The sequence below is a fragment of the Lissotriton helveticus genome, chromosome 3_1 (assembly GCF_964261635.1).
Source record: "Lissotriton helveticus chromosome 3_1, aLisHel1.1, whole genome shotgun sequence".
NCBI lineage: Eukaryota > Metazoa > Chordata > Amphibia > Caudata > Salamandridae > Lissotriton > Lissotriton helveticus.
Window position 1 is genome coordinate 602,128,972 of NC_136061.1, and position 24,534 is coordinate 602,153,505.

General features: G+C 41.8%; 1 long non-coding RNA gene across 1 annotated transcript in view; it reads right to left on the bottom strand.

Moving 5' to 3' along the window:
* LOC144824677 (uncharacterized) overlaps nt 1–24,534 on the bottom strand; it is a 150,190-nt gene that overhangs the window by 47,681 nt on the left and 77,975 nt on the right. The gene's annotated exons all lie outside the window — the stretch shown is intronic.

A 24,534-nucleotide genomic window follows, 5' to 3' on the forward strand; every position in this document is an offset into this window, starting at 1 on the left:
TTAAGTCTCAGAATTTGCCCTCCCCATACTCTTATTTATGTGATATGGTAGTGCTGCTCAGGCTAAAGCTGCGTTATATATACATTATTAAGCATTATTTAGTTGCGCCATATAAAGGCAAGTTGCAAATATTTAGCACAGTGCATGTGCACACCAGCAAAATAAGATTAGTGGTGCAATGTCCGTGCTCAGGACAAACTTTTCTGTAAGGCCCGCTGGACCTCACTACACGTAAAGCAATCTATATCGAAATATACATTCGAAGTAAAGGAATGCAGCTTTTAAACTATTGCAACTTTGCGAGCGTGAAAAGAACGCGGTTGAATGAAACGATTAAATGACCAGTCTTTTCATATTTTGTTTGGATTCGAGGCGTGATGAGGGTAATTTGCTGCTCAGCGCATCTGTTTGCTCATCAACACAGTGAGGGCCAGGGTAATTAGGGGAAGAAAACAATATGGTCATATGCTAGGCCAGATTGCGTGTCACTCAGCTACTTACAGTGCTGGATTTGCTTGAGGACAGAAACAGCTGAGGTTTCTTGGCCTGGTTCTCCAGTAGCAACTCTTAAAGAAGGAAAATGAAAAAGTAGTCCGAGCACTAAAGAGATGGCTTGATTATTTTTAGTTTCAATGGAGGAGGGAATTAAAAGGCAAGAGATAACTCACTCTGATAGCGTGCATCATTCAATCAGGCCATGATGGTTATGATGGCACTGCAACACTAGTTCAACACAGGATGCTGGTGTCCAACAGTGGGTCAACTTTGATGTCCAAGTCAGGGTCAATATGGGCGCGTCATAGCTTCTTTCAAGGGGCTGCAGAACTCTAGGTCAGACTAGACTGGATTCTAGCCTCTGTTAGCCAACCCCATATGTTCTATATATCAGGCACTGAGTTATCTCAGGGTGCTTATTATTACCACCGCTCAACTGAATGGTACTCATGCTCTTGACCTCATAAGCATAGCAGGGTATCTTCAAGCGAGTTTAACTTACAGGCGTCTGATAGATCTATTAGATGGGTGCTTAACAGAAAAATTCCATTTTGTCAAACACACTGGAACAAATAGGGTTAATGCCTGTCGGGATCTCACAGGAAAACTCCGGGAGGGGGAGCCCTATTATGAAGCAGCCTTATTAGGGTTGCAGCCTGAGCATTCCACCTTTTTGCACTGCTGTCTGTCTCTTACAGTATCTTTCGAGAAAGAAAATACTGAAATTAACCTTTAACCCGCCTTGTAAAAACCTTATCTGAATTCTCATTTCCCTTCACAAACACTTCAGAAACACTCACCAATCAGATGGAAAGGTCAAAATCAATATTTTTATGATTCAATAGACCAGTCAAAGCCCACCTTAAAGTGAATATAGAAACACAAGATGTTGGGAGAGTCCACATACAACCCATGCTGGTGTCGAGCTGCATAGGTACTGAAACACCCAGTCTCAGATCCAAATAGCCTAGTAGATGCTGTACAAATGTTAACCCCAGTGAACTATTCCTCAACTAACCTGTTACTTCATAATGAACTGTTCATGGCTTCACAGCAGGAAGACACTACCACACATCTCAGTCATTACATGTGAGAAGCAGAAAAGAGGGGATGCATTTTTACGCCTATTAACAGATCCAACCCCCAGATAATGAACATGTTTACCTGCTGCTCAAAACCACTGAATTTAGTAAACAAGGGTCTTTGCCTGAAATACATAATCTGTGTGCCTACTGTGATAAAGGACCATTGTGGGGTTTGGTATGACATGTGGGGTGGTGGGGAGGAGTTTTACTAGATCCTGTGCCTTTTATAATGTTGCACTATTGCATGAAGCTGTGATACTTTTTAACCTTTTAATAAACTATGTTTTGGGAGGTTATATATGTATTTTTTTATAGTTTAATTATTTCAGTTTGAGTGTTGAGGTGTGTTTATTTATTCTTTCACATTCCATGAAGCTGACGTTTAACAATATCCTTTGCTCAGTTTCTAGAAAGTAACACTTTTCCACAAATCAGCAAAGTACACGAATCAGGTCGCTGATGTCTTTCATTTTAAACAGCCCCAAATACAGCAGGGAATGAAATCACAATGGCTGCACAGCAGTTCCAAGGCCTATGTTAGCGAGCTATACCGAAAGGGCAAATTTGAATTTGGGCACCTGGCATTCATGTGTCACCGGGTTTGTCCCTAGCCTGTTCAGCCTTCTTTTGCAACATGTTTGAAAAGGGTGCCAATGGGTTTCATTAGGGCTGTGACAAGGAAATGAACAGCCAGCACTCCTTTATTTGAGTGCAAGGAAGAAAGATTGCACAACTTTATTTCAGAGATTTAAGAATAAGAAGAAATCTTTATTTCGACCTATCACACCATAAAAGATCATCATAAAAACACAGCAAAAATCATCTGACAGATCAGTACAGTGTAAAAGAGCAGATATGTAAAGCCCATTCCTTCAAATCTACTATAGTGATGATTAGTTAAAAATTGATTGACATGACTAAAACAAGATAAATTACAACCATCCTTCAACCAACACAATCGTTGCATGGACACATCGACCTAATTACAACGCCACATTGTCAAGCACAGCAATTTCATTGGCAACCTTAAGCAAATATGGTTATATGTAGCATGTTAGATGTGCCAACAATTCATGATGCCCATCTCATAGTGATGATGGGTTCGCTAGACTCTTATGATACATACACCAAATGTAAACAAAATCGATCTCTGAGGTCAAATTCACAAAATTTGCTCCTTACTCCCCACTTTGCGAAAGCCCGGCTGGGTGGTAGAGCGTTGGCAGTGAGAACAGCCAAAATGTGGAACGCTCTGCCTGGGAACCTGCGCCAAGTTGATTCAGAGACCAGTTTCAGGAAAGCGATGAAGACATGGCTCTTTAGGCTTGGCTAGGCTTGGGTTAGAGAGCTGGGACACCTCTGTTTGCGGTAGCTGGTTGCGCTATATGAGCTCCGGTATTATTATTAATATTAAATGTCATACAAATAAAAATCCTCATTGTGCACTTATTTAGGTAGCAGTGAATCTCTCATGAGGACGGGGAACAGCGTTTACAACGCAACTTTTACCACTCAGTACCTTTACCACGCATCTTTTACAACTCAAGTCGTTACAACGACTTACGCTGGGTGGCGCTGTAGGATAGGAAATAGTTTAATTTACTATCCAAAACATTTCCTACTATCCACGGGGACTGGAGTTGGAATAGTAAATTAAACTATTCACTATCCAGCGCCCCCCAACGCAAGTCGTTGTAACGACTTGCGTTGTAAAACCTGCGTGGTAAAGGCATGCGTTGTAAAAGCATGCGTAGTAACGACATACATCCCTTGAGGACAGTTAGCCCGCATTGAACCTGTGCCTTCGCCTCCAGGCTTTATCCAGATATTTGGCTTCTGAAAGCACATAGGTCGGTGCTGTCTGTGGTTAAAACCCTTTGGGTTGCAAAGTTCCTAACACCTCGTCTTCCTGAGGCAGGGGCCAACCAAGATTTCCAAATGCATGCATACACCGGGATTAGAATATAAAATATGCTGCTGCTTCAATAAAATATGCAGCGCGGGCACTTTGGAGATATTCTGGGCTGCGCGCTCCAGGTACGTCCGTGCTTGTTCACAGGTAAAATTCCAAATAGGAATTTCAAATATAGGGTTTTCGCCTCGGGCAATATAGACATATAATACTCTCAGCAGTAATGTCTCCTTTGAAAATTAGATATTCTTTCTAATTCTCTTTTTCAAAATACAATTATTCTAAGTTAGGAGCATTATTTTCTATCAGTTGAAGATATGGAAAACAGTCATTGAAATATATCATCCCAGGGAGCTTTCACTTCAGCCTGACAGGAGCCAGGCTCTTCGGCAGTGCTTGACATGATTAGTTATAATTTTGGCTGGCACATGTCAGGGATCAATGGCTCTATTGTTGCTAAACAAAGGAGCCATTGTTTCCCCAGAAAGTGACATGCAAGCGCCGCCACTGCAGCAGTCATGCCGAGTCGAGGGAGAAGTTGATGAATGTACAGTAGGCCTTGTAATGCACTTTCCATTAGTATGATACATGTCTTACATTAACAGGTTACAATGTACAAGGATTTAATGCAATACTCGCGTAACATCAGCCCAGATAAAATATGGCATTCCGTGCCTACAGAGCCGCCTTAAGCAAGCACACTGGAAGAAAGTGACTCTCAAAAAAGGAATGCTATTTAACAATCCTGGGTGCTGTGAATGAACACAACTGGGCTCAAACTATACAATCCTTTTACTGAAGCTAATTCACTAAGAAGCTTTAACAAGAATACGAAAAGATGTAAGTTTAATATCACCGTTAACAAGAACACGTGTTAGGATTGAACTTTTTCAACTACACAAACCTGACTGCCTTAAAGAGTTATTCAGGAAATGGTTGATCAACAAGAAAGAAATCTTCCATGTGCATGACACGTGTAACATTTCTGATTGTGCACTGTCGACCTCAATCTCAAGGAAATGGAGGAAATCACCAAACAGTGATTGGGCTCGAATCCTGGTGCCGAGTTTTCTAAATTTGCCACACTGTTGGGTTTCCCTCCACACATATTCCTCCAAGTGCAACCTGGTCGAATTTTCACAGGATAAACAAGTTGGTTATTGTGATCACGTGTGGATTTCAGAAGCAGGAGATCCACATAAGCACTTTATTTCCCATTCCAACACGCCAAACACAGAATCCTGAGAAAAATAGCTCCTTAGAAAAAACAGGTTTTCACCTGTGGTGTATTTACTGCACAATGTTCCCACAGTCCTTGAAGGAGGGCCATAGTGTTGAGCAGTGGCGGCTGCTATGGAACAGGGGTGGTAGGGCCAAGATGCCATTACATATGCATAGTATGCTGGGTTCGACAGGCTGCACTGCAGTTGCATGGCTAGATCAGCCCTTCTAAGCCACCCACTTTTCTTTTGTGTAGCAGAAAAAGTTATCTGGAAGATATCCACTTACACAACGGGGACTGCTTCTTGCAACTCTGTGACCATAGATTTGAAAATTGGATCTATGAAATGATGGTCTCATTGGAGCATCAGTAGGGCAGCTAATATGCATTATCTAGGACACAGTATTCAGTGGCTCTTGTGAGTCAAGCATGAGATAGGATGGAGCTACTCACATCATCTTGTCCTTGAGATTTCTCATGGAGCATAGTTCATTGAGATGGCCTCATAGGATTGAGCCAAGAAATAAAGAGAATGTAATTCTTAAACCGAAAGAAATCTGGCATATCAGTGGCATTGGTGTACGTAAATATACAATGCATTCTTCAGACTTATCTTGGGTTGTATGCATTGCACTTCACCTTGTGATCTCTATTCAAGACTAGAACTTAAACGATTTAAAAAACATAGAGAACTGAGAGCCTGGGGCATGTCTATGTGCCTTAGGGCTGCATCTGGATTTGTGTTCACCGCAACCTGGTTGGACACTCTCTGTGTCAATTATTTTGCACAATTATGCACAAAAAGGTTAATATGCCCAGACATGCATTCCAATTGGCAATTGAACAAATTGGTAAGAGGTTCGTTTATAGGGCCCACATTGTCCAACACAGAGTCTGATATAGATTCTGATATAGATTAAATCGGGCACAAACCTTTTAGAACGCTAAAACCATTCAGTATAAATGAAAGAGATAAGGCTACTAAGAATTACCATGCTGAACAGAGGCAAAAAAATCATTCATCACATTTTCATCCAGGGCAAAATGACAACTGACGTATCACTTTTCACACAGTAGCCACTCTGTGTAATAGTTTAAAAACAAATATCAATTGGGCTGTCTGTTACTTAAAATGTTATTGAAACATCTGGGGAAGCCTGGACTGTGTTTGGAGGAGGGGGCAGGAGACCACAGGCCCCAGCAATGCTTGCGGCCGTTGCCGCGCCTCACCCCGGTTGTTCTTGCGCCCAGAGGTGCCTTAATTGCTGCTTGGGCTTTCCGCTGTTCAAGACGCGCCCGGGTGCATGCACGGGTGAAGACCGGGCCAAGAGTTGGTCCATTTGTGCCCGGCAGCGACTGGCAGAGGCAGGGCTGGGCACGGTCTCTTGGCCTCCTGGCTTGATACAAGGTTCAAGGTACTGTATCTTCCATATTTATTTCCCCCTTTGACCTGCCTCACACATGTTTGACACACCCTGCTAATAGTGTCCAAATAGTTGAGTGAGTGATCTGCCCTCTTTGGTCTACCCAAGGAGCTTGTATAATCTGTGGCTGGGACGTGTGACCTAAATCCCATAACCATAAAGGAAAGTGACTGTTGGCGTTTCAGGGGGCAATGCTGCAGCTACATTAGACTCCTTTCTAACTAGGGTAGACAGCGTTATTTCAAAGGAGATAGTATGACTGAAAGGAGGCTCTCATTGGACACTGGAAAAGCTGTACATGACTTAACCCTGATGGAGAATCACAAAGCCGAAGGGGCAATTCCTGACCTAGTTTTATCACCTGCTGCCGTTTCATCTATTGTGGTCCCCAACGCCAAGGCTGACCTGACAATGGGGCAAGATGATTCAGTCACGGATGGTCCCCCAATTAAAAGGAAGAGGACTGGCTGCAAAAGAGCCCCACGGATTATACCACCGAAAAAGATGATACCACCACCTAACACTGTCTCTGAACAATTTTTAGACATTCTTTTATCTAGGTTGGAATCGTTGCTTAATACACTAATAGCACCTATGTGGAAACAGGTGGAGGGTATGGAGGCGAAGCTTAACTCTCTTTCCCTGTCAATTTATTGCCATGGAGCCAGCGGCGGAGGGGATTAACTGTATTGCTATGCCCACTACCATGGGATTGATTGGTACAGGGGCACTACCCATGGTGATTAATTGTCAAAAGCAGGAGACACAGGAGACACAAAATACTGTCATTGAGCCAGGTGGTGACCCAAAGGTCTGGGACTGCCTGTGCAATGAACAATCTGGTCTCTCCAACGCAAGTAGTACATATACAAGGGGCTCGATTACCAAAGGGGAATTCAACTCACACATCTACATCTAAAAGACCCGCCATTGCACAAGTCAGAAACCAGAGTACTCTAGAGTTGCCCTTACAATCTGCGCCTTTAGCTGCAATTTTATTGGGAGGTCAACCAATCAGCATGGTTCGAAAGAGTCCACATTGAATCTCATGCATAAGGTAACCACTGGTGTTAATGGTCAATACCTGTCTCCTCATATTATCATGGCTAGAAGAGTGGAATGGGTAGGACATAGTGTATAGTCAACATGAGACACCCTGCCCAAGTCGAAGAGCTCATTGAGTGTCCGTTTGGGGGAAGTTCCAAAACATTGATCAGGATTATCCCCTTCAGTATTTCTATCCTCCCATTCACTTTTTTCCAAGCCATCCTGGGCAGCTTGCGCTTAGGTTAGTTAAGCCTGCGCAGGTAAGCAATGGCAGATTTGTACTTAACCTAGCTAACATATTCAAACCCTTGTTACGTTCACAGGGGTTAGATGGCTATGACTGACTATCACCAGTTCAGGCCAAGTTGCAGGGAACAAGGTCCTTGTGCCAGACTGGAATTATATTCACTTCACCTCCTAAGTCAGTTTCTGTCCACCTTCCAAGCTAGCACCTATCATCCTGGCCTCTCCTGTATGAATATCCTGTCTTGGAATATGGCAGGTCTAAGATCTACAAGAGATGATGTGCTATGGCAGAGGTCTCTCTTATCTTGCCATTTAATTGATTTACAGGATACATGGAATACTACGTAGAACTAGCATGTAAAACTAGAATGGTAGAACGTCTCTCACCCCATCTTTTAGCAGTAGATTTGCTGTTCAGGAATCGTCCCCCCCACTAGAAGTTAATTTTTACAACTCCTTTGCTAGAAGTTTGGAGATAAAATCTTTAGTAGCCTTAAATGGGTTCCTTGAACACTATCCTTAGAGGAAACACTCTTACCATGAGGTTATAATTTTAGGTGATTTTAATACTCAATGTCACCTTAATTGTACTCTGCCAATGGGCCATGTGGATTCTTCATCAATGTCGACTCACTTTGAGCACTCGGAATCAGGCACTTATATGGAAGAGCTACTTTCAGCTAATAACCTGTGCAGTCTAGAACAAACAGGAGTGAACACTACTATTCCTACCTTTACAGGTTGTGGTTGCTCTAGTATTATTGATTCTATAATGCTCTCTGTAGCGTTAGTTTCCGCAGCCCACAAGAGGAGTGTCTCCTGGAGCAGCCATAGCGATCACAACTCACTTATGCTTGAATTGGTTTTCTCCTCCGCTCCACATGGAGGAGAGGGCAGGAGTATTCCAAATTCTGTTATTAGCACCAAAGATCAAACGAGCAGGCTGAAATGGGAGAAGGCGATACCGGAGACCTTCCTCGTCAATTTGATAGTGAGTATGCAGCAGAGATCTCACTATGTACAGATACTAGAGTGCAGGACAGAGCTGTTTTAGATGCTTTTGACAAGCTAACTAAGCAGATAGCTAATAGTATAACTATCACGATCAGGACTAAAGGTGCCAAGGAAAGGAGGTGATTTGATGGTACCTGCTCCAAGGCCCATAGAAATGTATTGTTGGCACTAAAACAAGTTCTAAGGGATGAGAGGGAGGTCAGGTCTTGTAGGAAGGCCTATACATTTGCAACCCAACAGAGGAAGAAGTACATTAGGGAACAGTCTTGGAAGGCTCTTGGGCAGGCAAGCGTACTGTCAGGAAGCACCAATTTAGGGCCGTGGTCAACAGCCCCCTTTTTTCTGATACAGCTAATTTTAGTACAGACTGCACAATGGCCGAAGAGCGATGGGCTCAACACTTTGAAGGAATGTATAGTGTTGATGATCTAGAAGGGCCTGACGTATGGGACCCCGGCTCAGCTAGCGCACCACATCACTTTGGCACAGATGAGGTACATAAATCTATCCTGGCCAGAGTCGGGGGGAAAGCACCGGGCCCGGTTGGGGTCCCCTAGGACTTGTATAAGGCTGACCCTCTGGTATGGGCCAGGATATTGGCACAGGTTTTTAATGCAGAATGCATGTGTGATTTACCCTCCTCTTGGGCCAAGTCTATTATCATGCCTATTTTTCAAAGGGTTCAAGTGAAGAACCAGCATGGTATCAACTGATTTTCCTCGTAGACTTTGTTGTCAAAAGGGGTCCGGCAGGGGTGCATTTCGGCTCCCCTGCTGTTCACGCTTCATATACGCTTTATATTAATAAGCTAGGGGACCTTCTCTCATCTAGCAGCAAAGATATTCTGAGATCTGGTTCGAAATTGATCCCTGCACTCCATTATGCATTCGATGCAGTGCTGTTTGCCAGAACTGCTGTAGGCCTCCAAAAACTTTTAAATGTTTTTATTGATTTTATGGGATTCACTTGATCTAACCACTAACTTTTCAAAATACCACAATATGACAATAGGTACTCCGAAGGCTGACAGGTGCAAGGCCTTTTGTAGGGGGGAAGAACTAACAAAAGTGTCAACTATCCCCTAATTGGGGTACTGTTTGATGACCGAAGGACCTGGGTAGCGCTACAAATACCCAAAAAGAATTTTCTGACAAGAGCAGTAGGGGCAACCATGGACTTCGCAAAAAGACTGGGGTCAAAGCCCGTACCCACCCTGCTAAAGGTGTATAGAGAAAAATGTGTCCCTATGGCCACATATGGATGTGATGTATGGGGATATGAAGACGTGAGGGACATCCAGGAGGCAGAAAACAAATTTATGCATGGGCTTCTTGCTGTACCCCCAGCATTCCTGCATGGGGAGCTTGGCATGGGATACATTTCTGACCTTAATGCTGTTGCACCCCTACTGTTCTGGTTGAGATTGAAAATGTGGTCTTGTCCATCCACCACTTTAAATCAACTTGTCGTAGCAGACTGCATGGCATTTGAGATGGCACTATGTATCCCCTGGCTAAAGTACATTATGTAGCAAATGAGGTGTTTAGGTTGCCTTGACTTGCATACCAACATCAGGCATCTAGGACCAGGAGCCATCAGGAATATTAAACATCTGTTTTTGGCTAAGCAGCAAGGGATAAGGAAGGGCAAGGATTTAGCTAAGCCCATGGTGAGGAAGTTTGTCACACTGTGCCTGGGCCCACAGGTGCGGCCTTATTTGTCACTGGCCATTAACGTGCACCATCGCTTTGGTACACTGGCTACTAGCCTTTCTTAAAGGCTACACAAAGCCTGGTGCCTTAAAGCCATGTCCTTGTGACAATTTCTCTGAACAGGACACTTTACATTTTCCCTTCTTCTGTGAATTTTTTGACCCCTTGCATAAAAAATATATTCTCCCGCAGCTCAGACTGGCCAATTTGTTTAAGCAAGGCATGTATTATCATACCTACAGAGGCTTTCCTTCCCCATGGCTTGTTTTGGGGTTGCAAGTCTTTTTTTAAAGGGGCACTAAGACTAAGGAAGAGAATGTTTTTGCAGTAGCTAGGCTGTAGTCATATAATGCTTTCTGTGAAATACATATATCATTTTTGTGCTTGCTTTTGTGACCATGCAGTCCGTTTACCAAGCTAATTTTTTGCTCTTTATCTGTTGTACTCTCTCTCTAGAGCGGTATCCTGTGTCTGTTTTTAATGATCAGTTTACGTTTTTCTGTTTGTATGTTTAGCCTTAGTTATATTTATCTAGCCCAACTACCTTTTTAAATGTACATGTGGAACCTTTTAAAGCTATTGTATTCCTAAATGTTTTATATGTTGCTTTTATGGCTTTTTAGTGGCCGAATATAGTGTCTTTGAGTTAACTTGACTTGACTTGCAACAATTGTGAAAACGTAATCTACAACAGTGTCAAGCAAACAAACGCCTGGCATACTTTGAAATATCGTTTTTTCAATTAGTAATTTGGAAAACCTAGTGACAGAAGCAGGCAATTATGTATCCTGACATTTTCATTTTATTTTTAGCTTGTTTTGTCAGCAGAGATAGTGTTTCGGGACATAAGGGCTGACTTCTATAAAGGACCTGCATGACCTGTTGCTAATGGTTTTGAAGAATCCATAAACAAGCCTGCTCTTTTTAAAGTAGATTTGTGTCCTCAATTCCTAAAAGCATACAGACAATGGATCACAACCATCTGCCACACTGTATTCATATTTTATCTGTACTAAGTAATGTTCTTTGCTTGTAGGTCTTCAAATGACAAAAAAAGCTGAAAGCCTTTATTCTGGCACTGACTGAGCAAGTCTGTTCATATTTATGGCTTATATTGCATAGAGAGGTCAAATAATAAAATCCTCTTTGGCCAGATCAATCACTTAATTTGCATACATTCCTGCCCAAAAGCAAACCATATCCACAAAACATAAATTAAAAATGGGAGAAAAAATATACACTCAATGTGAGCCAAGTTTATTAAAACAATATAATATATGTATTATTCTTTAAAAAAATCAATGCAAACAATTTAATTATACAAAAACAACCATTTGTTATATTTAGTTTAAAAAAGCGTAAAAGCATACAGATTACGATGCAGATAACACGGAATCCACAAACTAGTATACCTTCATTAAACAGACAACACAATGGAAGAACATATTAGAACATTGTATCATGTCATAGGTTTATCACCAGTCTATAACAGATCATTTGTTTCCAGTCGGACTTTTAGTTTTCTTCGACTCACAAATGTCGCAAAGATCTAGCATTTTAGAAATAAGCAGAGCATCAAAGCGTTTCGGTGGGTATTAACATTTTGACAGCCACCTTCTTCAGGGAAAGAGATATCTCCCAGCCACAGTTTTTTCACTTTATTAGCACCGATAGAAAATTCCTGGCAAATCTCACAGGAGATAAAAAAGATCCACAGGTCAGAGTAGGGATATATTTATATATCCAAAGAACCTGCCTCCTTCAAGGCCCCTTCCGGCGGGGAAAAAGCAGGCACACACCACAGAGTGAGTGCAAATTTTCCTTCTTTATTTTCAGTCGGCCATAACGCGTTTCAGTCCGAAGACCTTGATCACATGACAAATATATATATATATATATATATACACACACACCTCAATCCTTTCCAATCGTTCCACAATGACCTGTTTCTGTATTCCTGTGAATCACTATCACAGGAATGGTTAAAAAGGGAATATCCGGTACCTTGGAATTAGTTAGAAGGTTATCCCCCAGACAGTTTCTCAGTGGCAGAAGCTTCTCAATCAGAGACTTCCTTTGCCGGTAGGTAACTAATACCTCACCGTAAGGCCAATTATTGCCTTATACCACTGACACAGTGATGGGGAAGTATCCTCCGTGTTTTCTCAAACAATTGCATAGAGAACCATTTTCTTGGCACTGGGCATCGAACCCGAAGGAGAAACAGATACTTGGTGGAGCGGAGATGTTCCTTCAATTTGTAGAAGGTAAGATAATTTTTTGCCCAGATAAAAAGGGTCCGGTTCTTCCATCAACTGGCTTCCCAGATGTAGAAGCCCACTGAGTGTTTTGAGACCGAAAGAACAGAGAGAATGTGACTTTTTGGTGCACAAGGGTATGCTGTGGAATAAAATGGATAACTACGTCCGAAGGATAACTAGGTAATATTTATGCATCAGATAAAGCATCATAGAAGTGTTTTAGGCAGAGAAAGACAGAAATTGAGTGAACAGCCTGGAAACTGGGACAAAGCCATGCTGCCTTCCGCTGAAGAGTAGGCATGTCTCACCATTCTGCACCTTCTTCATCACGTGACTTGAAGAGTGAAAAGACCAAAGTAGAGCAAGTTTGCATAGACGAGTCATGTGTTTACTACTTCACAAACTATGGTGTAAAACGGTGAGGTGACGAAAAATAAAATAAGACTGAGAAGTTGGAGCTAACAGTACATGGATATAGTAATATAGTCTAGATTTAAATATCATGCCTGAATGATGGATGAGGAAAAAAGCAGATGTTTCAGAGGGAAGAAATTAGGCAATGCACATGGAGTAACTATCACATAGTTTACTTAACCAAGAAGTAGAATATCCGGTTAGCGTTTGTTAAGTTGAAGAGCATTGGTCTCTAAGCTGCTTTCTTCCTTCAAATATTGTTAAGGGTGCCTTTGAGGGGTGACACTTTGAGTGCTGTTAGTTTAAAACTAAACATAAATGGCGAACTGCCAATGAGTGTAAACAGTGACAAAGATATACACATAAGAACATGTTGAAATAAGTGGTAAAGTTAGTCTTTGAACCAGGCTAGGACTTTGCCCCAGTCTGATGATTGGGCAAATGTTTTTAGCCATCAGCCTTGTTTTTCAAATGTTTTTTTGTTCATATGGAATACATATCATTGGCCTATAGCTTCATTTGAAAAATATATTTTCCTACCTAGTACTCTCGTTTCATCAGACATCATTACCGTGAGAGAACATGGAGTTAGAGTTGGTCTTCAGCTCGAACAATGAATGGAAATCCTCAAATTGCTGCCTTTAAACAAAGGATCTGTTTCAGAGGTAGGAGAAGGCTGCACAAATTAACAACCATGTGCAATAGTATTATACAAGTATATTCTGACTGTCACAATAGCAACTTCAGTTAGAATGTAGTGACAAATCAGGATCACTGTATTCACTCTGTCTAAGTTTAGTACTTCTCCTTCATTCATAAACCAACCCCAGTGTCCAGCTGCAGCCTTGCTATTATTTACTATTGGCTGCCTATTCTGGTCTCTGGCCTCACATTTGTCTCTATAGTTTCGTACACTAGGCTCTTCTGTCACTACCATTGTAACCAAATTATAGTCTAAACACTTCCCTGACCTCTTCACAACATTTTTTATAATCTAAAGACACCTGTCCATATTTCAGATGACCTAATACCAGAGACATGTCCAACAGCAACACAATTGTCCTCTTTCTGCTTTTTACACCTCAACTTATTTGTCCAAACCAGGTTCGGACTGTGACAAAAAATAGACGTGGACACAAAAAAAAGTGTCCCAATTAGTGCAGCAAATAGCTACAATTGTGATAATAATAGGTAAATCAACAGGAAAAACTGGTCCACCTGGCCATAAAACCAGCCCATAACTGCTAAAAAAAAGAAACCCACATACTGATCTGTCAAACCAGCCCATCAGGCACTGATTAAATGCCCCATTGGCCAGTATGACCATCATCTAAACCTTGTCAGTGTTCTAGCCAAACGCTTTACTTAAAGCCATTTTCAGAGTGATAATAAGGCATCAGGCACATAGCACCTCACTGTGAATCTTAACCGCAACTCATTCCACAAATTTCTTTGGGGGCAGTGAAAAAGATCAGTGAAAGCAATAACACTAATTCCATCATGAAACGTTATCATATTTGCATAAAGGATTATTGGCAAAGATATGTGGAAGTGTCAACTTGGCAGCCGTGTTGAGACATGCAGAGGAACATTACAAGTTGCTTCCATTATATATGCCATGCATTTTTATATTCTGATATTAACATACCTATTTGTTGTTGTGTCTACTCCAATCTGTTTGCAACTTTGTAATTGAAATATTGCAAGATAGGCAAAAGTATTGGCAATGCCTTTGGCAAAAACCCAAATAGTGATTTAATTTGTTATTCAATAAGTCACATGTTCTATAGTTATTTGCTTTGGACAATCAAGGCTATTTTGAGTAATTGTTTACACAGTAGGGCCTATCCTTTGAAGTGTAGCTTTTTTTTTAAATCATGCACCATGTAGTAAACGCCCTACAACACTCATTGTTTATACAGACACCGGACCTCTTTTTATTGTACCCAGAATGCTTGAGCTGAGCAGGAACAAGTGACAGGACAGCAATGGCTTGAATTTCTGCAGAATTTGTTTAGGAATTTATATGGTTTGTGAGAGCGTCATTATGTTTTATAAATTCAGAGACAAGTGCCAGGCATATGACAAGGTTCAGAAATGTCACCATGAGAATAAATCATCCTGGGAGTCTGAAAACCTAATTTGAACTTGTAAATGTTTGGTAACACCTCTATGCAAAAGAGTACTAAAGTCGAAACACTAACAAAAATAAAAGAGTAAATCATTGCTATAAAGTTTATCATGCAGACATGATGCAAGCACAGTGCACAACTATCCTACTATGAGAGCATTGTAAATACAGCCCACTGGGAAGTGAAAGGAAAACATGATCTATTATTTAGGACTGTGTCTAAAGAGGAGACAGAATATGTATGAGGGTCATTCAAATTCACAACCTGTGTGTAATTCATAAAATATGTGGACCAATCTGTATGATACCACATTTTAATTACTGTTCTAAATGAATGTATCCTATGCAGAAAAATATGTAACTAAATTACCTTTATTCCAAAATAACTTATGGAAAATGTATAGGATGGAATTATTGGTGTTCTTTTTACATTGTCTGTTGTGGGGAATGACATGTATTTTCATTGGTGAGTTAGGGAGTGGTCAATTTGCGGTTGGTAAAATAACTCCTCTATTGTAACCTTCGGCAGGAATTTGTTTGACATAAATAACTATTATGCAGGTCTGGAACAGTCAATTAAATCTTTTGGAACAAGTGTTGTAGAGATCAAAAAAACATAAATGAACCCTTTGACTGAGAAATGATGGTGTACTCATTCAGATGCAAGCGACGAGACCCAAAGCCTCACATAGGTTACTTTGTTTCAGTGGGATGAGCATGCACTTAACAGCTTTCCATTTGAAGTATGTTATGAGCTTTTCATGGTAGCGTTCCTTCACCTGGAAGTTAGACTCCTTTTTTTGTGGTTTGTTGATGATTTTTATAACCTGTCTTTTCAGTACCACAGGTATTGTGTATCATAAGCTCTTCAGCAGAAGGTATAGGAAAACCTGAAGAACTCCTAGTTAATTCAGTACACATTTAACTTTAAGGGCTAGACTGGGGAACCAAAAGCTACTATGGCAAAAATGCTCACACCAGTCCCACTCTGTTCCTCTCCTTACTTTATATGTGTCTTTCCATTTTTCCTCTATTTCTCCTTCTCTCATCTCTTTCTTCACCATCGCTGATCACCTGCACTCTCATCCCCTCTCCCTCTGTCTTGAAGCCTCACTGTGCCTGCTGCAATTAAGATGAGAGAGTTAGGGAAAGCGACCAAAGCACTAGAGGAGACCTTGGACTTAACAAGGTGGTATCCAATTTCTCCAGCCCACTGGGAAAGTGCCCAATAGAATAAAAGGCCAATCTGGCACTGGTTTCACATTAGTATGGAATGGGAGTGAGAGATACATTCAGTTCCACTTGCTAAGTTTGCAGAGTTTTGGCTACTCTGTATTCCGGCCAAATTTCGCCAACCTCCACATGGCAGAGTTTTTTCTTGTGTGTGGCTTACCAACAGTAATTTTGCAAGTGCAAGCTAGAATTGTAATCCCATGTGGAGAGGTGTGGCTCACTGGTTAGAGGCGGCAGACCTGTAAGCAGAGAACGGCCCAGGACCAGGGTTCAATTCCCGACGCGGCAGGGTCTTGGACCAGGGTCAATGGACTCGATAATTCTCGCCTCAGTGCCTACTCTAACCAGGGATCACACTCGGTAACTCTGGCCATTAAGCTTGCCTCATCTCTACAAAGGCCCCCCACAGACGCCGGGAATGCCTGGTTTCACCTTGGAGATACCCAGAAAGGGACCATCTCACAGGGAAAACCAGGACGGGTTCCCCAGCTGTCTACAGCACCAGGACACTCGGGTAGAGTAACAGTGCGCTTTACAAGTATCCCACATTACATAGAGCATTTTTTGGGCACTAGAATGGCACCCTGTGGGATGGTCTCAACGCTCGTGGTTGCAGCCGTTTGCGGTGAGAATACTGCCACTTGAATAGAAAATCTACTAGGGCAGCAGCAAAATCAACTCAAGAAGTGGCACCCTCTGACAAGCCGCACTTTGCTTCTCCCTTTGACTTTTTAACCTGGAACAAGCTCCCATTGCCAAAATTCAGTGCGAGAAGTACAAAGTGTTGCTTTCTGCCTATTCGCGGAACTCCGCGAAATCTCGTGGAGTTTTCATGTAACTCTGCTTTATTCCATTAAGTGAAACTCTGCAAGTTCCACCCACCCATATCCTAGTATGAAACTGTCCTCACTTGACTATTAAGCGTGAACAGATTAACCAGGTATCCCCACAAAATTCTACAGTTGACGTGTCATGAGTGACAGATCCAGAGGGGCTAAGGATGGAGGCATTTATTCAAGACGGGTATCAATATTTTAGATTCTCTCCTATAGAGAGACACAGCAGGCAAAGAATGAGCCAACAGGGAGTTAAAACTTCTAATCTAATTGACTCTCCAGGTGTGTATGTCCAGGGAGTACATTGTAGGGAACTAAATATGATAATGTAGGACTTAAGTGCCATAAATGCATTTTAACAAGTTTGTAGTTAAATAATGAATTTTCGACGAAATATAGGTTTTAAATAACTTCTGTGCCTTATAACTCTGGTAAAGGTGACGTTGCTTCTTGGCTACCGCCCTGGCATTTTAGGTGCCATCAGACTTTGTACATCAGACAAGCCTTTCAAATGTTAAGGGGTAAACATCACCGATTTTCAGTTGGGTAACAGTCCTTGGGAGTTTAACTAAGAAAGCATTCCAATATGTACATATGTTTCCTTATGAAATAATTGCTGGAAGAAGAGAAGTTAAATAAATGTAGTACGCACTCCTCTTGCTGCCATATTCAGAATGCTGGAAACCAGTACGAGGTTAGTTATTTTCGCTGTCAACCCGTGCCTGCTGCTGACACTGTCACTGTATTCGAAGTCAATTAAGGAGACCTACAGCCAGATGGCAGTAAATGAGGAAAATTATACAGTACTTTCATTTTATTAGGCAGGAATATGATGCACGCAATAATTAAGTCTAGCAGGTTATTTACAACTATTAGCACCACGGTAGTGAGAGAGAAAATAAAAAGTCACAGAAGTACAATTAAATACTGCTGCTTGCCTTTGAAATCTCTCTATGCATTCTCCAGGCTCGTGCTTTCATCTCTGTGCCAAAGAAAAGAGTGAATAAAGAGTGCATCAGTCTTCTATATATGTGGTTCTCCCTGATTGTTTTTTGTCTATTGTCGTTTGCACAACAATATATTCAAGGTTTGTGTCCTGTCTGTATACTATGTTTAAGCCAAGGAGAAATACAATAGGTGCTATTTTTCCTGCAGGGCTTGAGAAGTGGGAGAGTAGAGTGAACACACCAACTTAGTATCCGAGAACTGCTCCAAAATTTCAAGGCCAGTCAAATATAGCAGGAAGCGCAGTGTTGCTTTTTTGTTAGTGCAAGGAAAAACACCTCAGTCTACACTACAGGCACTACAGGCAATGTTTAATGATATATTATGGTTTTCCTTTTTTTTCATTTGTTGTTATTGGGCTCCGTGTTGGTAGTGTTATTCTGTAACTTTGTTGATTTCTATGCGATTCCCTTACAATTCTTGTGAGCGGCCATGCGAGATTTAATATTTACTCCAAGGCTTAACTAAAGCATGTTTGAGCTGTAATACTAATGAAGTAGCAAGGGATGCAACTTTTGTGAAATGCAACTTGAGTTTTGCAGGTGTGTTTTTGTATTTGCCTGCCCCTCCTAATCCCCTTCTTAAATTTCCCTCTCATCTTCACGCTTTTTAGTAAATATTCTCTATTTTTCAGCCAAGCTCCCATTTACACTTAAAATACAGTACGACTTGAGTTCAGTTCTACAAACTTGTGGCGGAAATTCTACACATGAAGAATAAGACATATATAGCCCTAGATGTAGAACTGTAGGTATGAGAATTGCATTCATGAGTATGTTGGGTAGGACTACACATTCTCATAAATGCCCTTTGTGAAATGGGCGCAAAGTATGTAAACAGAACTGGAGCACAATGAGATAAATCCATGCAGCAAATGAGAAACACAGAAACTAGGCCCCATTTGCTTATACCAATTGTTTTCTTCTGTTTAGTGATTCTATTATGGAATCTTTCCTTATTACGCATTGTTTTCTCGAATTAGTAAAGCTGTATTGTGTGAAATGTGACCCTCGCTCTTTAGTGCTAAAATCAAGAATCCGTGTTGATTAATATATTTGTTCCAAATAAGGTTACTGAGCTTCATTTATTTTCACTGATACGATTAACTGTATGCCGTCAGAGTGCAAATAAATGTGGCCCAATTACATGCTATTTGGAAGAAGCCTACCCATAAATGCACATTCACAGATCCATTATTATATTACAAATGTCAAATTTCACTTTATTACCACAATACAGAGTAACTGCCTAGAGAAAATACAGCTTACTGTCTCACAGAAGGCAGGTTACAATGACTTGACAAAGGAAAACAACTTTCCTATAAGAAACACGGTGTAAACAGTATAATTTTTAGCTGGTTGCATAATGGAACAACGCATGACTCAACAACGGATGCCTGTACCATGCCGTCTTAACCACGACCGCGTCTTTACCACGCAAGCCTTTACCATGCATGTCTTTACTAAGCAATTTTGTGGGAAGGATATGATTTGTAAAGGGACATATGTGGTAAAGATAATACACCTGCTCCTCTGTCCTGAGCCCTACAATTGGTCCTCCTGCTGCATATTTTACCCGCCCCAGACCTTTAAACTACCACAACCCCCTATCTGGATCCTTAAATCCGACACCCTAGCTCCAAAAAACATACTTTGCCCCAGCCCCTCTGCCTGAGCCCTAAAACCAAGCTATACTCTCTAAAACATCCCCCACCTCCCCTGTGCTACAGCCCAACTGCCCCCCCAGCCTGAAACCTGCTAATTTCCTGTCCCTTGCCCTGAACCCTAAAACTCAGTCCCTTAAAACCTACTCTGACCCCAGCCACTCTCCCTGGGTCCTAAAACCAACCTCTACTCTAACCCCCACCCCCCCTAACCAATGTGCCCCCTCGGCCTGAAAACTGTCCCATTACCGGCCCCTGCCCTAAGCTCTAATACTTAGCCCCCTAAAAAATACTCCGACCCCAGCCCTCCTCCCTGACCCCTCAAACCAACCCCCATGCCCTTAAACCTACCCCCACCACCCCTGCCCCACCCCAACTGCCTCCTCTGCCTGAAACCTGCCCCTTTCGTGAGCACTTCCCTGAGCCCTAAAACCCCCGACCCCCCCAGTCCTGAAAACTACCCCAACCCCCTGCCCTGAAAACTACCCCAAAACCATACAAACTACCCCCACCCCCAAAACCCCACTTACCTTACCAAGTCACATCGCATCCTCTCTCAATCCTTCCTCTTCCTGCTTCCGCCAGCCAGCAACTAGACATGCATATGTGCGGTTAAGGTAAGCGAGGTTTCGCTTGCGATGTCGGAGCATGCGCGGCTGAGGCCGCAGTGTTCTGGCCGATTCCCTTTTTACCCCAGTGTCTTGATCTTTAAACCTCTTTATCCTACTTCTGGTTATATATTTTGTTTATAACTACTACCCATCACAAAGAAACATGGCATAAACCATATCTGTGGATGCACAGAGAGTACTCTGCTATTTATTAATATTGTTGAGAAACAGGAGTAATATCACGATGGAACGGGGCCATGAAGTAAAAAAAAAAGAAAAATCCCCCTTTCCTTGGAAAATTGCAACTTTGAGAATGAATAAATCTTTCTAGTGGATATTCTCACAGTCAGAACGCCCATACATCAGATGATTTATTTACCCAGAACTGTGTTTGGCTACCACACATTAAACTAGTCCTTGTGCCTTTGTACTTGATCATGCCACATACAGGCCAGGCAAGCTGACTCTCTAGATTCTTGCTCTACAAAGCTACCCATTAATATATAGTAGTCGCTCGCCCCAAACAAAATACACCCAAAACACGTACTGGATTCTGCTTACATGAACAAAATGCTGCCTTCTGATCTATTCCTATTAAGAAACACGCTTTCATTTTTAAACACAAATTTGGTGTGCCAGTTAAGCATTTTAAAACCTGAAACTTTGGCTCCCCAGTGGTCCATATGTCACGTGGAATGAGTTATGGGGAAAACAATCTCTTTCAATTACGATAGCCTCCCAAAAGACTTGCTAGTTTCTATAATAGCAAAATAAGTTTTTCAAACACAAGTTTCCTCCTGCTGTAACTCATCTATATGCGGCCCTAGCATTGCCCTCCTCTGAACCCTTTTGCCACCTTGAAGTCAGGTGTTTCATCCGAAAACATGCCCTATGAAGCAGCAATTTTGATTAATGACGCACTTTGATTCCAGGAGCCACTAAAGTGGAGGACGATTGAGATTTCATGACAATGCATTCATATATAATTCTCATCAACGAATAGTTCAATAAGAAATACCTTTGCAGTTTCCTTCACCTAATTTGTGATACTTAAGTGAAGGAACAATAAAACGAGCTGTACAAGATTTGAAATTGAGCATGCAGGTACATAGGAGACTCTTAGGCTACATTACAATTACCCTGCCTGCTTAAATAAATGTAAAACTAGAGTCAAGAATTTGAAAACGCCTAATAAAAAATATATAGCATGGTGCCTGTTACACAAACGTAATAAGGATGGGGAAAGACAACTTAAGAAAATGTGTTAAAAGTGGACAAGGTCCACATGATAAGTTCACATGGTGAATTGATAAAAAGACTAATTACTTAATAGTAATCTTCATTACTACTGTTCCTGTTGTCCTCGTCCAATTCATTACTAATGAGGTGAATCCACCTGGCAAGGCAGAAAATAGAACAAGCAGAATGCATGAAGCGTTTGCCCATCCCCAGAAGGCTGGAGACTATATAGGCAATACTTATTCAGCATTCCTCCTGAACTACCAGCCTCGCAACTAGGAAGACAGGGAATCCGGGTGAAAGGGATGGAGTGGCGAGATGAATGGGACAAGGGCAACAGGACCAGGAGTGATGAAGATAACCAATGAGTATTTAAACATAACGTCCCACTTGTCCTCGCCCCCTTCATCAGTAATGAGGAATACCAAAGCGTCACCAGAATGGCCTTCAGAATAAATAAAAAAAGACACAAGCCACCATTGACTGCTCCATCCAAAGGTGAATTATTATACAAATCCAATCAGCCTAATGGAGAACTGAATGCAGCACTTACACCCTAAGAATTAGCGCTGTTGCGTAACACATTCTGTAACCTGTAAAGTATTTGGAGTAGCCCACGTAGCTAATCGACAAATCTCAGCAATTAAAGCTCCATTAAACTCTGCCCAAGTGGCTGAACCCCATCTGATGGTACAACCTTGACCTCCAACTGGAGAATTAGTCCCAGCTAAGGATTACACCAAAGAAATTACTCGCTTAATACAACATCTGAAAGACAAAAAAATAATCTTTTCCCCCCTTTTTAGAAGCCCCAAAGGACACAACAAAGTATAGATCTGTCTAAAGTCTTTTGATCTTTCCACATATATCAAAAGGGCTCTTTTGATATCCGTCAATGCCACGAGATTTCTGGAGAAGTATCAGCCCCCATCAATAGAGCAAGAAGAAGAATTTCCTGCTCTTTGTGAAATTGAGAGGAAACCTAGGGCAAAAAACAGAAGTGTCTAACGCGAGCACCACACCAGTTAAAAAATAAAAGAGAGGAATGGTTCTCTAACTAACAGAGCTCCCCAATTTTCTATGCCGAAGTGATATCCATAAGGAATACCACTAGGAGAATCATGAATTTCAAGTCTGCAGACTACAGTGGCCCAAAGGGGAAAAGCTTCTCAACAATCTAGCCAGGAGATCCTAATAATCTGATACATTTCCCCAAGCGCCCCAAAATGCTCTATTCACCACTGACTGAGCCTTTAAGGTTTACATTGACAGATGCTTTTAAAACCCTTCTCAAAGAAAGTGTAGAATGTTATTTAAAGAACAATCTAATCGGGAGAGCTGCAAAGGAGTACATCATTTCTGAAAGCTGCCCCAATACCTTCCAAAAGATTTTAAATTGGAAGGCTTTTGAGGTTGCTGAATTGAAACTACTAGATGTCTGGACAGCCACTTTCTCTGTAACACCCACCTTTCAACTTTCACACTGAGAGCTGAGGTTTCTGGGTAGAAGGAACATGGAATACCCTCAGAGGGGCTCAGTAGATTGGACTCACCAGGGACCTTGAACCGTTATGGATTTAGCAGGAGAAACCATGACCGTCTTGGCCAAAGCAGCGCTACTACCACCAACCCCCTTTGTTCCCACAACATCCTGGCTTGTAGGTTGGGAATCAGAGGAACTGAAGGGAGAATGCATACAGAAGAGGCAGCGATCAGGGAATCGTCAATGCATCCATCTCCCAAGACTCCTCCTAAGTGCAAAATCGAGGACGCTGAGCATTGTACCTCGAAGCAAACAGATCAAAGAATGGCATCCCAAACTATTTGCATATTTGATTTAAAATTGGTTTGGTCAAGGATATCTCCTGAGAGGAGGGGAATATTCTGCCACTACATTGTCTACCCCTCTAATATGTACTGCAAGCAGAGATAGAAGATGACACTCGAACCACTGAAACAGCTGAATAGGAATCAGATTCAAAGACTGTGACCTGGTCCCCCACTTCCCAGTTGTTCAGTTACACCAGAGCTTATGGTCGAAAAGTCATGTCTTGAGGAAACGACGACACAGGGAAGAAAGAAGTAAAAAAGGCAAAAGAGAGGGCAGAAAATGAGGAGCAATGGCAAAAGAGGTCAGAAAAACAAGCAGAAAAGGCTAAATGGAGCGCAGAAAATCTAACAGGAAGGACCAAATGGTGGGCAGAACAACAAACAGAGAAGGCAAAACAGAGGGCAGAAAAACGAGAAAGCAGAAAAGACTAAACAAAGGGCAAAACAACAAGCAAAAAAAGAGCCAGAAAAACAAGCAGAAAAGGCAAAACAGAGGGCAGAAAAAGGTACAACAGAGGGCAGAAAAACTAGCAGAAAAGGCAAAACAGAGCAAGAGTCTAGCAAAGGAGGCACAGTCAGAGGGCAGCAGGCAGAGAGGCAGCAGACTAGGGACAAGCTGGATAGGAGAACTGTCGCAGGGGGAGCTGGCACGAGGACTTGTTCATAAAGAATACACCCAGTTACAGGGCATTTAACACTATCTCAGTACTAAAATAGGCCTCCTAAAATTAAAATCATAAACTACTTTTGAAAAGGGGATCTAATGTGGGATGCAGCTTAATACTTTACCTTTTTCTAGCTCAGACATTATATTTGCTATTACTGCAATACCTTAAAAGAACTGCAAATTATTTCCCATGATCTCACATTTGAAATGCAATAAAAAAGGTATCACCACTGTGAGGTTTTGAGCCATTGCTGTCCCTCAATATTCACAGTTTGGACGTGGTGGACTTTTTCAGAGGCCTGGGTGCTCAAGGTCCGAGAGAAAGGGAGGTTCCAAGATGTAAAGAACGTGATTTGGAGGCATAGTCAGATGCACACCAAGGTCTGGACACAAAATATGTAAAGGAACCTGTGTGCTTTGAACAATGGGAGCAAAGAGGTAGAAATACCTTGGCGTTATTTTTCATCATGTTATCAAGTATGCACCA